Here is a 14,162-nt window from a genome sequence, read left to right on the forward strand (position 1 = left end):
ACGTGATTATTTCGTAGTATACCGACAAATTAATAAATTAGGTTATAGCGCTAGTGACCATACAATCTCACTACGGAAATTAATACACAACAAGGCGTTGATAGACTTGCTATTATTGTTCCTAATCAATTGTCCATTAACGTTGTTTGTCTTAATCACGATGGCTATTGTTGTAAAGTGTGTCATATGTCAAGGATTACAAAGCAAAGTAACTTATTTTGCATTCATATAAAATTTAGAAGCGCTGGTACTCAGCTGAATCCGGTTAGACTGGAAGCCGACCCCAACATAGTTGGGAAAAGGCTCGGAGGATGATGATAAAATTTAGAAGCACCTACATACGTTAATGAAACTGTGGTAAACGAACAAATTGAACAAAGGTTAAATAATAAATCAGTAATTATGTATTAATCAAACTACACGGGTACTTAATTACAAGTACAGTGTCAATGGCAGGTGACAACAGAGAGTTGCGGTCAGTCGACAAGCAACAATGATGATGTAATAGTCATGCATCGAATACCAATTTAGCAACTAATCAAACCGCGGCATAATCGAACTATCCACCAATTTGTGGCCTATCTGGTCAATGTGTAATTGAATACAGATATATGCTATTCGGCTTTAAATTAGCTAATGTTCAAATCGGGTGAAATTGTTGCGGCTACGAAAAAGCTTCTACGCTACGTAGGCCGTAGTTGCCTACGCGAATTCGTAACCGCGTAGCCGCTGAAAAACTAACTCGCGAGCCTTTTAAGTTTCTATTAGAAATAAAATTTTGCTGCACTCAAAGGGTTTATGAAGTGTTGCTCTCCAGGCTTTGTTTGCTTTTTCTTATTTCCTTCTTGTTTATATTGTTTGTCTTGAAAAGCTCTTTGATAGCGTTTATTAAAACATCATTACATTTTCCAGGAAATTTCTCTGTGCACTATCCAGTGTTATTATTTGCCTAGCAATTTTATATAAAGCGTGGTGCAATCATAATATTCTTTTCTTGGTAGTATGAAGCGATGACGGAGAGTTGTTTTGTAAAGTCTTTTACTGACAAACTTGCAATTACGTGCATGCTGTCCAATTGAAGGCATACTGAGAATTCGTAAACATTTCATATTACCTAACTTAAAGTACGCTTAATAACCATATCATAAAGATCACAAAACCTCAGAACATTCATCCCTCAAAACATAAATCTGTAACCCCTTTTTAGTGGCCAGCTTTTTTCATAAAACATCGCGATCACCATAGAGGTCAGTTAACAGACGTACAACTATCATATCTGTCGGTAACACGAATCGCACCATGAAATATTCCAATCACCCAGAGCGACGGCCAATCCATCAAACTTTGTGTTTTTGCAACTATTTTCGCGAGTCTACACGAATTTCCATCATACGGAAAATGACTGCGCTGCTTTGTTTTATTTTGAATTGTTTCCGCGTTTGAGTTGCATTCGATTTTATGATGTCAACGGTTTTTGGTGACGCGAATGGATGAGCCGCCACTCAATTTGGTTTTTATTAGATTTGTTTGCTAGCGTAATAATTTGTCATAATACTTTTCTGTGTACATGATGATGTTTTTTTATACAAGATGATAGTCTCATAGATTAAGTAAGATTAAGTACTTCACTACATTAATTATTTACTGTATTCCAAACTATTATACTCTTGCATTTGCACCCCCGTTGCTGGCAAAGAAGGATTAACAGGTAGTTTGCAGTTGCTAGAACAACATTTAATATTCCTCAACCCTGTTGAATTACTACTGCATTATTATTTAGAACGTCCACATCTTACAGTACTTGGAATTCTCAAATGTGTCTCTCTATACAATGTCAAAATCGCATTAACGACAGGTGCATCTCAGTGCAATTGTGTAGGACACAATGAGTGTTCCGGACACGAAATCTTGTACTAAGTACGTCTTTATAACAAGATACTGTAAATTATTGTTCTTGCAACGTGTGGGAATTAGTTGACATAATTTATAGTTAAATTCTCGCTTCGCAAATTCAAATTTCATAGCGAAGGAATTGTTTATTAGGATAATAGAATTGAGTGATCGTCACAAGAGCATTCACGAATGATTTCATATTAATTAAAACTACGTAATGCCTCGTATATGAAAATACAGTACAAGACGTTGTAAACCCTGAGGCATCAATGCAACTACTTTGTAAAATCGCATATGAAGGCTGTAGATATCGGAAAGTGTTACAAAATAGGGATTGCTTTCAACTACGCAGATATCGCATAGTAGCTACACAACATTGTTGGTATAAAACTAGTCATCCAGATATGGAATTCTCGATTTCCCTTCAATGCGCCTGCCGGACGACGAAAATCCGATTTATCGAGAGGCAGCTTTTTAAGATTAACATTTCATATTGCCTCTGAATTCATATCTATATGCATGTAAACACGAACTTCCATCAGATTTTAGTTTAACACTAATGGAAGCTTTTAGATTAAAACCATAAGCTTTCATACTCCATTTCCAGCTTTGTGGTGGTTTAAAATATTTTTTTATTTTTACTGAAATTTCCAATAGTGATAATTGCATATAGTTTCGTGGAAATTCCGCTTTTGTCGAGAAAAAATGCGCAGCGAATTGAATTGGGGAATAAAAAAGTATGATTTTATTGTGAAAGCTTTTCAAACGGATATCCGATTTTTCATCCGCAAATAAAAAATATGTGTATAGGTATTCAGTCAGAAAGCTTTCACAGAACAATACCTAATACAAAAACAATGGTATACATAGGGCTGCCATCCGTCCGGGTTTCCCCGGATTTGTCCTCGTTTGGAGGCCGTCCGGGGGCCGTCCGGGCGGGGTTTCAAGAAGTGTCCGGGGAAAACCCGGACATTTTTCATAGGGCCATCTTAACCTATGGTGCCTGGGTATGCGAATTACCCGGGCGCCTAAAAATGCAGAAGTCGAAGTGTCCCAAAACTCCAAAATTTTTGCGCTCGCTTCGCTCGCGGCTTCTTTTCTTAACACTTTTTTTTTTACGTTTAGCTACTGTAATATCCCAATATTCAAAAAATTTTGCTCTCGCTTCGCTTGCGGCTTCTTCACTTTGCAGTTGTTTGTATTTTTCAACATTTTTTTGTCTAATCTATCAAGAAGGTAACTCCTACTTTCCATATGAGCTTTCTTAATTATGACCTTCGAAATACATTAAGTCATAATCTTTCAATACTAGGTACTACATGAGCTAGAGAGGCCCTGACTTTTCATGTAAGGAAGGACCTCATTGAATTTAAGTAATATGGTAATATTAAAAATTAGGTCTTGTTTTGTTAAACAAAAAAAATCGGACTCGTCCGGGGAAAAAATGCTATTTACGCCAAATGTCCGGGTTTTTTTAAATATTTGTCCGGGTTTGGCGAAATTCGAAATGGCAGCCCTAGGTATACACAATGCATTTGCTGTGAGCCCCGTATATGCCTTTGTGAACTTAGAACCTAATAAAGAAAAAATTCACTATTCTACGTCCACTGTTTTATGTTCAAATATAAATGAAAGCAAATATTCATCGTCTGATCAAAATCTCCCTCGCAACAAAGCCGGAGGTAAATATGTATTACTTAACAAGATTAGGAATGCACCTAAATGCGCCTAAGTCTACAAGACTAGACAAAATGTCAAGTATTTGGAACTGAAATTGTTAAATAGTTGTCAATATCTAGCCGAAGACGCATTCTTCACCCTCGAGGAAATAGTTTGAATGACAAATACTTGTAAACATCTTACAAAGGAAACAGCTATGGGTTCGGTTATTGATTTAATGAAGTCACGGCATCTTTGCGAAGAGGGAATCTACAGGTAGTTTCATAAATTAAGCATCTAATTGGAAATTAGATTTTATATTGGATTAAATTAAATGAAGTGTATCTTTACATATGTAAGTTATTTTTACAAGTTTAATTGCCGCATTATGATTGAACTGAGTAAAACAGTTAAGATAGTGAGTGAGTAAATAGAATTATTATACTTATTAAGTCATCCAACCAACAGATCTTGGGCTTGTTTACAGGAGGACAAATCGTGCTTTTTTAGGAACAATGCTTTTAATCGTGAAAAAATGGTTTGAATGTTTTATGATTAGGACTGATATCCCACGTTTTATTACAATTCAATGTACACATCCATCCGTAACGACGTATCGTATGTTTTGACGTATCGTCAAAGAAGTACCCCGTGTGAATGAACCCTGACCTGATAACTTTATGCTAAGTATAGACTTAAGTTGCCACAGCATGCATAATTACTTGTGGTCGTATCTTAGCTACTTATAAGTACTTCATTATTACCTGGAAATCAGTCCCTATTCATGTTATTTTTACAGAAGGCTAGCAATTTCAAATAATTGGTTACTTTTCATTTGATTTGGAAAGGTCTTGATTTTAGAAGAAATAGTTGCAAAGGTATATTTTTGTACTTGATTGAATTAACTTGTAACATAAAATAAATAAATAAAGAGCAAACTGTTACTAACCAATAGTAGTAAGTTGAAGTTTCTAAGTAGATAACAAGATTCCGAAATTGGAGCTTCCTTTAACGACGAAATTATGTTTTTTTTTTATTTATGTATTTTGCTTTTGTCCAAATAACAACAGTGGCCGAAAGTAATTAGAAATATAAATTCTTTTTACAGAAGCCTGCATGTGATGAGAACTTATTTGTGAGCGAACAATAATCAATTTGGCTCAATAAGCCTTAAAATAACTCAAGTTGACAGTAGACAATGGTAAAGCATTACGTACGTAGTTCCTACATCGTGTATTACAAGCACGCACTATTGTTCAGAAGCAATTGAATATTATAGCCGCATATGATACAGCGACTTAAAAGGGGCCTGTCGAATGCAGAACGCCATTCAAGTGTGCTTCTTGGATCTATTTAATGAATATTTTATTGTGAATTAAGAGGCTCAGGCTCAAGTTTATCCAAGTATTCGCGCACTCGTATTGAATACAAGAGTAAAGTATTGACGATATTACTCCGGTGTCAAACCCATCCCGATAGTAATGAGATTCTGGAATTGTATCTCCTGAATAAACACTACTTTTAATTAATAGTAAACTAGTGTACCCACTCAATTTCACAGTACTTATTGCATTCGTACTTAATAGCAATATCGAATTTGATTCCACCTCAATGGCTTTTATTAAATTCCCGTTTGACTATTTCACGTAAGCCAAAATCAATAGGATGCGTTTAAATAGACATGTAGTTTTCAATGAAACACAAATATGGAGCCAAATTAAACTTTTCAGGAATGCAATAAATGACAGGAGTATTAAGGGAGCCTGCAATACTAGATCATTCAGTCGGAATTGATTGATATTGCACGGTGTACAGGTACACCTATTCGAAGTGAGATTAAATTATTCATTTGGAATAATTTGATATTGCGTCCAATATAAGTTATCACGGGGGAATATTAATATTTAAATTCAAAAACTAGGTATTTTGCAATCAAAATTATGATTAAATTAAAATATTAAAACTGCTCTTGAAAGCGGCAGATCTTGTGTACATTAAGAGAGTGTCAATTGATACAACGAAGGGAAATATATGATTGATGCTTCCTTTTGGAAGCGATCAAAGGGCTTATAACAAGCCGCTTACAGACCGCATACGTTGCACTCTCTTCTAAAGCCACTTAAATGATAACAACGGACAACAATGAGTACATGAACACATTGAACTAGGAATAAAGTTAGTACAAGTACACAAGATTAGCTTGGTAGAAATTATATGAGCTTCTGAGATTTTCATTAACATGAGTGGAATAATGACAGAATTAGGCGCCAGGATAAGCAAAAGGTGATCTTTTCTATTTTCTATTTAAGTCTGTTTCACAAATATGTTTTATTGAGTTTACATATAAATCATAATTATATTTTGTAAATTATATGTAGTATGTCTATTAGTCATGTTATAAATTAAGAACTTAATATAATTTATTTCGCTATTAATATGACCCAAAAATTACTCTAATAAAAACGGGCTTACCAAATTCGTATTCGTTCTTTCTTTTTGTATAAATAAGTATTAGAACATGCGCTTCATATTTTATAGATCTAAAAATTGGATACGAGATCTTCATACCCCCGCACTCGGAGTTACTTATATACTTATTCTTTAATGAAGGATTTCTTTGTCAATCCGTCTTTATGGAGTGACTTAAGTAATAATTAAATGTCTTTTGAGTGCGGGGGATCGTTTTTTCGTTTATTCTTTACCGAGAGTTTCAATCCAAACATTTTCAGTCTACGTAACATTGCTTTGACGTAACTAATTAATTAGAAGAGCATAACTTCAACTTTCCTTGAACTAAAAAGCTTGAAAAGAGAAACATTTAATAAGTTCCTCAACGGCAGAGAACATATTTTAATTAAATTACTTAAATAACTTCATTTACCAAACTGTCTTACACCAGTGCAACAGCAATTACTACTTTTGCAGTTTGTTTACTCTGAAATTGAAGTTTCAGAATATTAAATTATACTAAAATATTATAATATTATGTACTTTTAGCCACGCCAACATCTTGCAATATCATGGCACTTAGTATTAAATTATGAAAATTGCAAGAAACAGCTTTCCTTATTATATTGTTGAGTATAGATTTTCTTGAAAAGCTAAGCTTCTCTGATAGCCGAGAGTTATTGCGCTACTAATAAGAAAAAAGGAGATTTCTCAGAAAATATTCTAATAAACTCGAGGATCTACGAAAGAGTCTAATAACCTTATTTCTCGGAAGTCTAGCACTCCTTTAGAAGCAGTCTTTACTAAAGAGAACGTACAATTTTATTTTTTTAGTTTGTCTGGTTCATTTGACACTCCTACATCGAGAAGGAAAACTCTTTGATCTGAGCTTTGTTGCGATCAGATTCGTCTAGACGGCCACGCCTACACAACTAGAAGTAGACAAAAACTATACATTTGATAAACACCACCGGTCCCGACTGTTAGTTTGTCCCTCCCTATAGTTTTATTATGAGTAGGTGAAAGTTCACTTTATACATTGTGTTTACGGAATCGATAAAAAAATATTGCTACAAATCAAAAGTGAGTGATCATCAACAGGCATTGAAAATTAAACTAACTAGGTATTCAGGTGAATAGCTGATTATAGTTACGACTTTTACAACAGTAGATAAATGTATGAAATTACTGGATCGATCGGTTCACGAGATACTTGAATAACCACTTAATTCTCTAACATATTTATTAAATACCAATTCAAATTTACCGTTATTCAACGGAACTGAAAAGTTAAAAGGTACCGACATTTCAAACTAGAAATACTATTATTTGTTTAGAATGATGAGGTGAATGACCACGACAATTTGCAACCGTCCGTCGCGCACTCAATGAATACAAGGCGACTTGCAAGTTCAAAGGTTAAGAATATTTTATTCTGACTCACCATTCTATTAAACGGACCTATGTATGCAACTTTTCGTTTCATAACTCAGTACTTTCGAACGTTTATCACAAATATTTTTTAGTTTAGAGACCACGTAATTTATCTAAAAGCAAAGATTTCCATAAAAGGCTATTTCTCAAACCCGCGTTCAAAAGCTGTGGTAAAGTTATGTAGATTCAAGTTTATTTACTTTCACGACGATTCGAAATCGAATGCCGCTTTACGAAAAACTGAAAACGTGCTACGTTCGTCGTGTGGCGGAACGGAATCAAAGGAAATTTATAAGAAATTCAATATGAAATGCATTCGTTTTGTTCCCCTGCAACAAGTTATAGCGCTTAAGTATTAAAAGATCTCTCTCCTATAAAGTGCGTCTTTCTTAGGAAACATCACAATTTGCTTCATATAAAATCACAAAAGCCACTATCATGGACAGGAAGAATATAAAATATCCATTAAACTTCCAACAATATAAAAGGTTCATGACATTTTTAATAACGTTAATAGACGAAGCAGGGATCTTTAGTAAAAATCGACTTAAAAATTTAAATATTATCGAGAAAATTTAATTAGTTCCCGGCAGAGTACCCTTATATTGTGAACGCCCTAGGACGTTCTAGAAAAAAATAAAAAATGTAGGAAGCAAACGACCAATAAGGCAGAATTAATTTTATTATGTTGTCGTCCCTAGGTATAATAGACTTCGCCGTAGTTCAACCCTCGACATCCTTTTTTGTCGTATAATAGCCAACGTTTAATATGTCCCATTATCGTGTGTTTTAAATACGTATAAGAAAAATCTTGCACAACTTAGTTTGCAGAGATTGAAATAAAATGATTTTGTCATAAGTGCAGTGTTTTGAATTTTATTTTAAAAGTCATGATTTGCTTACTTATGATTCAGTAAACCGGAATAAGCCAGTATTTCAGTCAATAAATGCAGAGGTAAACTCTTACAGCAATGTTTTCCTTGAACATCACAGACATTTCCCATCTTATGAGAAATATGAAATGAGGTTCCTGCTAAGCTTAAAGTCCTGGAAATTTGAATCCGATTTAACAAGTTCCGTGTACATAACGGGATTGAAAAGTTGTTCGCCTGAAATGGCGTCGTGTAAATTGCATTTGACTTCCGAGAATAGAGAAAAGCGCACTTAGTTCATTTGTTTGTAGAGTTCCTGCTACACGTTAAATGATAGTGGGATACTATGAAACCATCACATTTTACGTTAGCCATAACATAGTAGTAGTAAGTGGGTGATGCGTAAATTCCACGTACAATACATATGTAGTAAACTGATATGAATTGGTATGTCGCTTTAACTTACTTAAGTAGTAGTTGTCGAACCATAATATTATTATATCCTAACATTTCCGATGACCACTTCAAAGAGAGTAGGTACTATAACCTGTTACAGCCACTATTGTAATCCATCATGAAATTCAGGCATGTATATCGGATTGAGAGACTGTAGCGCCAAATACATATGGAACATATGGATTTATGGATGGATGGGGGAAATTGATTGTAAGCCTAAAAGGTTTTTGAAAGCATCAATTCTGACCACAGACAGCATATCATACGATCTACTTGTACTATTTTGCGCCGAATAAAGCCTACTTCATTATAGATGCACTCGAAATTTGAATTACGTCATGTTGTAAGCTGCATGAAACAATAGCTGGCAGGTGCTTTTACTGTGCAAGCCTTATGAAGGTTTTCAAAAATTCAATTTGTCGTTTATTTTGATAATAGAATAATTTATTCAGAAAATGCCCAGCACAGACAAAACCGGGAGACTTGGCACATTTTGCCCGTTTTGTCTGGCAGCTTTGATAAGTATTGAACACCGTACTGCAACCGAGTTTTCTTCGCATTAATATGTCTTGGTAAGTAATATCCTTACAATTAATAACTACTTATTTACTTGAAAAAGGAACAAAAGGATAATGAAGAGTTTCTTCGTGCACAAAAAATAGATAAAAGTGCAACTTAGACATTAAGAGTCATCTGCAATTACATTTTTTAGGAATAAGCCAGCGTGAAATTTTGTTCTAACAACGTTTGGTTTAAGACAGATCGCAATTTTGCAGGTTTCAGTGTCTTTTGGCAAAGAGCAAAACTTTTGCACAATACTCTGCATATTGTTCTTATGGCCAAAGCTTCAATATCATGTTATGTTTTACCAGCAAAAAGAGATATGATTTTACATGACATATATCGGGGCTCGTACACGAACGTAGTTATAATAATTAATCAGAACATAGACGTGTCCTAATTATTTACTCGTGTTTTTGGGATGGACATTATATACATGTTCTTATTACATCTATCTTATGAAAATGTCCGAGAGGATTTCTTTGGATTATGGTCAACAATAATCATAAAGCTATTTGAGAATAAAGGATAATACGCTCCGTGGATAAAAGCCTTTGTTAGTAGGTAACCAGTACACTTTTATTAATTAATTACTATCATAACAAACGAGAGCTTCTAAGAGATTAATTAGAGTAATAAAGCTAAACAAACATAAGCTACAAAGGTATTACATTTTTAATCGGATAAAACGTGTGAGGAAGACTAATGAAAGTGCACTCGCGTTATGAAATTGCAATAAGTCCAACCAATAATTTCTGTGAGTCTTAACGGTATTGAGATTTGAGCGTGCCATGGGTATTGAGTCACTACCTCTATTATACAAATATGGCGCCAACACGCTGGGCGCGCCACCAGGTGCTGTCTTGGCCACCTCGAAAACAGCGGCGGCTTTTGAAAAGGACATACTTTAACAATGATTCATCGACATTAGGGTAGTAACAATAAATAAATGTTCGTTTTGCTTTAAACATTCTCTCGCCACAATAGTTCTGCGTCGATAGAAACGAAGACATTGTCTTTCGTTGGTATTGTTAGGGCACTATAAAAATTTGATTCCCGGTAATCTATTGAAAACTCAGTTCATTGGTTACCTGCTCTATCTACTAGTAAAAAGACAAAAGAAGTTTAGAAATTGTCATTGAACCGTTAAGCCTTTGAAACTCTTGCTTACATCGAAAATAAAGACTTTTTTTACATTGACTGTCGCAATAATACGTGTCAACCGCTGCCTTTCGCCTCACTATTAATATGTAACTGTTATTCTCGACATGAAATACGTTAGGACAAAGTTTCATCCTATGTAGTGTAAAGATCCTACTAGCGACCATCTTGTCCCTATTGATCTTAATTTTATTATATAAATATAATGACATGCCCAAATTATAGCCTAATGCAGAAAATTGATTTCGGGCCGTATAGGACGTACCTACTATGTGAATATAAACCTGAGTTACCCAATACGTAACAAGTCTTCAAAGGCCGAAATCCGATTCGGGATCTAAAATAAATGCCACGATTAATGTAATTTATTTTTCATAATTTGAAGGTCCTTTAAAAGATACTTCAGTCACTCATAAGACATCTTTTTAATGTGTGGTTTAACATAACTATTGTTAAAAGTAATATTGTTTAGGATTTAATCACCAAATATGTTAAATTAAGCACCTCTTTGAACCTAAAATACGTTTCGAATGTGTAGCCTCAATGACTTTTTATAACTCTCCCTTACGCTAAGTCGTTATTTTTTCCAGCAATAAATACCGAGTTTTACCGATCAAACGCCAAAACAATGTGTACTTTTTTCATTTGCCGAGTTTATGAAGTGAGAAAAGTTAGAACAATAACAGCAAACCCGAACACGAGGTAAAACCGGAGTTAGAGGACTGTTTGTTAAAAAAAAATGACGAACTTTACCGATTCTGTTTTAAGTACGACTAGATTTTTTTGTTTCTTTATTTTACACGAAGTTATTATTTCAGTGTGAAAAGTGTTTTTATGGGGTTTTGTGTGCCTGATCGTTTATGTCAGAAAGAAAAGCTACTGTGTATTTGTATGAACAAATGCTATGTTTTCCAATAAAACGATATGACGATAACCGAGTCGGAAGACTATTGTGTTATTGACGAGTTACGTTCGTTTTCCTAATTATAGATGTCAGAACCAGTTTAATGGCGCATCAACAATTAATAATACTATTATGTCTTCTGATATCAAATTTATTCAATAAATTAATATCTTGTTTTATGTGTCCGTTTATAAATATCGAGGATACGACGAAATTATATAAAGTTTACCATTCGAATGGGTTTTAAAACTAACTGCTCGTTTAGACAGGTAACTTTTACAATTGACTGTAATAAATATTGCCCTAAATGTTCAACCTAAATGGTTCCGAGTTGTTTAATTATTTATAATAAATTCATCCTAATCTTATGATTATACTGCGATAGATTTAATGCAACACTGATCCATCTCAACTTAATTAAACGACACTAACTAATTTTATAATTAATTGTGAAATTAGCTATTGAGGTAAAGATCAGGTTGGCACATTCCGTACGCTATTGAAATATGAGAAATACCTAAAATCGACGTTGATTCAGGGTTTTCTTGCTGTATCTTCAAAGCACGTTGCCATGGCACGATGTTAGGAGATTAGTGCTCAATCCGCATGAAAGACAAGGTAGTGAGAATTAGTGATGTCGAGGACATCTCACTACCCCTGTCTTTCACGCAGCAGAGAGCAAACGCCGAGTGACGATGCGCTGTGCACTGATACACTGACGCGGCAGATATGTAACTCTGCATTTCGATTGATTTTAATTGGCCAAGAGTGCAGTGTCGTCATATTGTAACGAAAGAGAATAGTCCAAGAATAGAATTACAGAAAATAAATAAAACAAAACGAAGGATTTAATTAAGTATTTTGATCGTTTCAGCGAGGAAGATAACAGACGACACGCCACTGCAAACCTAACTGACTGGTGTGAACAAAAATAAAATATTTTTATCAGCATTACACAATCGCTGCTACGCAAAATGCAAAGTTACATTATGACCGCGAGAAAAAATACATACATGATAATAATATGTTATCAAACACGATATTACACCTATGTAAACACATTGATTAAAAATTACATCTTTTTTAGGTAATCAATATTCGTATGTCACTACCAATGCCTGATAACGCGGGTCACCTCGTGAGGCTTAATCATGAACTACTAATTCCAGTCATTTACGAATTTTGCCTCGAAATGAGGCTTACTATTATATAAAATGAGATGCATTTCAAACGTCTGTTGTCATGCAAAAATATCATCGGAAATGAAATGTCGGACAGCGCAGTTAAATATAAATTATAAAGAAGATTTAAATGAACACGGAAATTTAATTTCTAGGAACCATTTTAGCCGGTGGCAAATGATAGAAGATTCTTGTTACGGATATTAAATACGAGTGAGTATAATGTAGAAACGGATTGAAGAAAATTTATCAAGATACTTGAAAGTCTGTTAGGTGCATAATATCTTTGTCCCAAAACAGACATGGCCCGTATACTCCCTCTATAATTAAATTACTATATACAAATATACTGACGTTAATCGAAATTTCAATATTGTATACCGCTATTTATTGAAATTGCAACGGTCAATTAATTTACGTTGAACGGACACTACACAATGTTGCGGTTTAGTCGAAATATTGATATTGCAAATATGTTTCATACAAATTAATTGATACCGCTCCCCACAAATCGAAATTATTACGCGAGACGATTTCAATTGATGAAATTTTCGGAATAATTATTATTTAATTAAACATTCCGATGTAATTTACTTTGAGCTGGTTGATACAAATATGTTCAAATGAATGTAATAGACAAATGATGACAACCGTAGAGATAACGTAAATGATGACCGGAAAGTATGACAGCCAGCTATTTGATACCACAATAAGTGCATGAACAAATCGAGATGTTTGTGACTTAAAATAGTCGAGTAAGTAGCAACTGTTCAGAAACTGCTCTAAATGAACAAAAACGAACATTGCCTTGGTAGTGACATAATAATATTTTTCGCCACTGCTACAATTCGCCAGCATATGATGAATGGACACGAACAAAAAAAATGTACATAAGAACTTAAACAATATGGGTTAAGGTATGCTTAAGAGTATGAGGATGATGTTATTGGTTTCATATTCGTTAAGTTTGACCTACCTGTTGAGAGATCGTCAGCTCCGGGACAGCTAGCTTCCCGCGTTCACCGGCCTCTCCAGTGCAAGCTGTCAAATGTATCATAAAATCGATTCTAATGATTCATTTCACATTACTTTTTTGCGCTAGCTTTATAATTCACACACTCATACACTCTTAATATGGGAAGATTGATCAATCACTTGAAACATGGAACGGTTGATACGGTTTTGAACGCACTATATTTAACGGACGGCGAACGAGCAGTCCAGAGTAGTTTGGTTAGTTAGATAAGATGAAAACATTTGAAAGCATATTATTCACTTTATCTTGTCTTATCTGTCATTGTACTTGGTCGACATGTATTAGGGCGTCCTCGTTCAATTGAATATTTTACAACTTGAACTAGTGACTAGATGCCCTATTCTCCTATTGTACTATAATAACCTACGTATTTTTTTTAAGAAGAGCCTAACTGCTGTCTACTGAAAAGACGAATATTTACAAATAGGGTTTAAGTCATAGGCGGTACAATAAACATTACAATTATATTATTACCCTATTTGAAACTAAAAAACTAGATTTCATAATGATACTCCAGTACAGATTCACCCGAGTGATTTTAATGATCTATGCTTGAG

At 34.4% G+C, this 14,162-nt stretch overlaps 1 long non-coding RNA gene across 1 annotated transcript in view; it reads right to left on the reverse strand.

The window, feature by feature from the left end:
- The window catches only part of LOC110375772 (uncharacterized), a 32,195-nt gene that overhangs the window by 3,928 nt on the left and 14,105 nt on the right, over positions 1–14,162 (reverse strand). The window contains exon 5 of the long non-coding RNA XR_002429504.3: positions 13,546–13,610. This is a non-coding gene — a long non-coding RNA (uncharacterized LOC110375772). The remainder of the gene's footprint in view (positions 1–13,545; positions 13,611–14,162) is intronic.

Source organism: Helicoverpa armigera, chromosome 1, assembly GCF_030705265.1.
Source record: "Helicoverpa armigera isolate CAAS_96S chromosome 1, ASM3070526v1, whole genome shotgun sequence".
In the NCBI taxonomy this organism is placed as follows: domain Eukaryota; kingdom Metazoa; phylum Arthropoda; class Insecta; order Lepidoptera; family Noctuidae; genus Helicoverpa; species Helicoverpa armigera.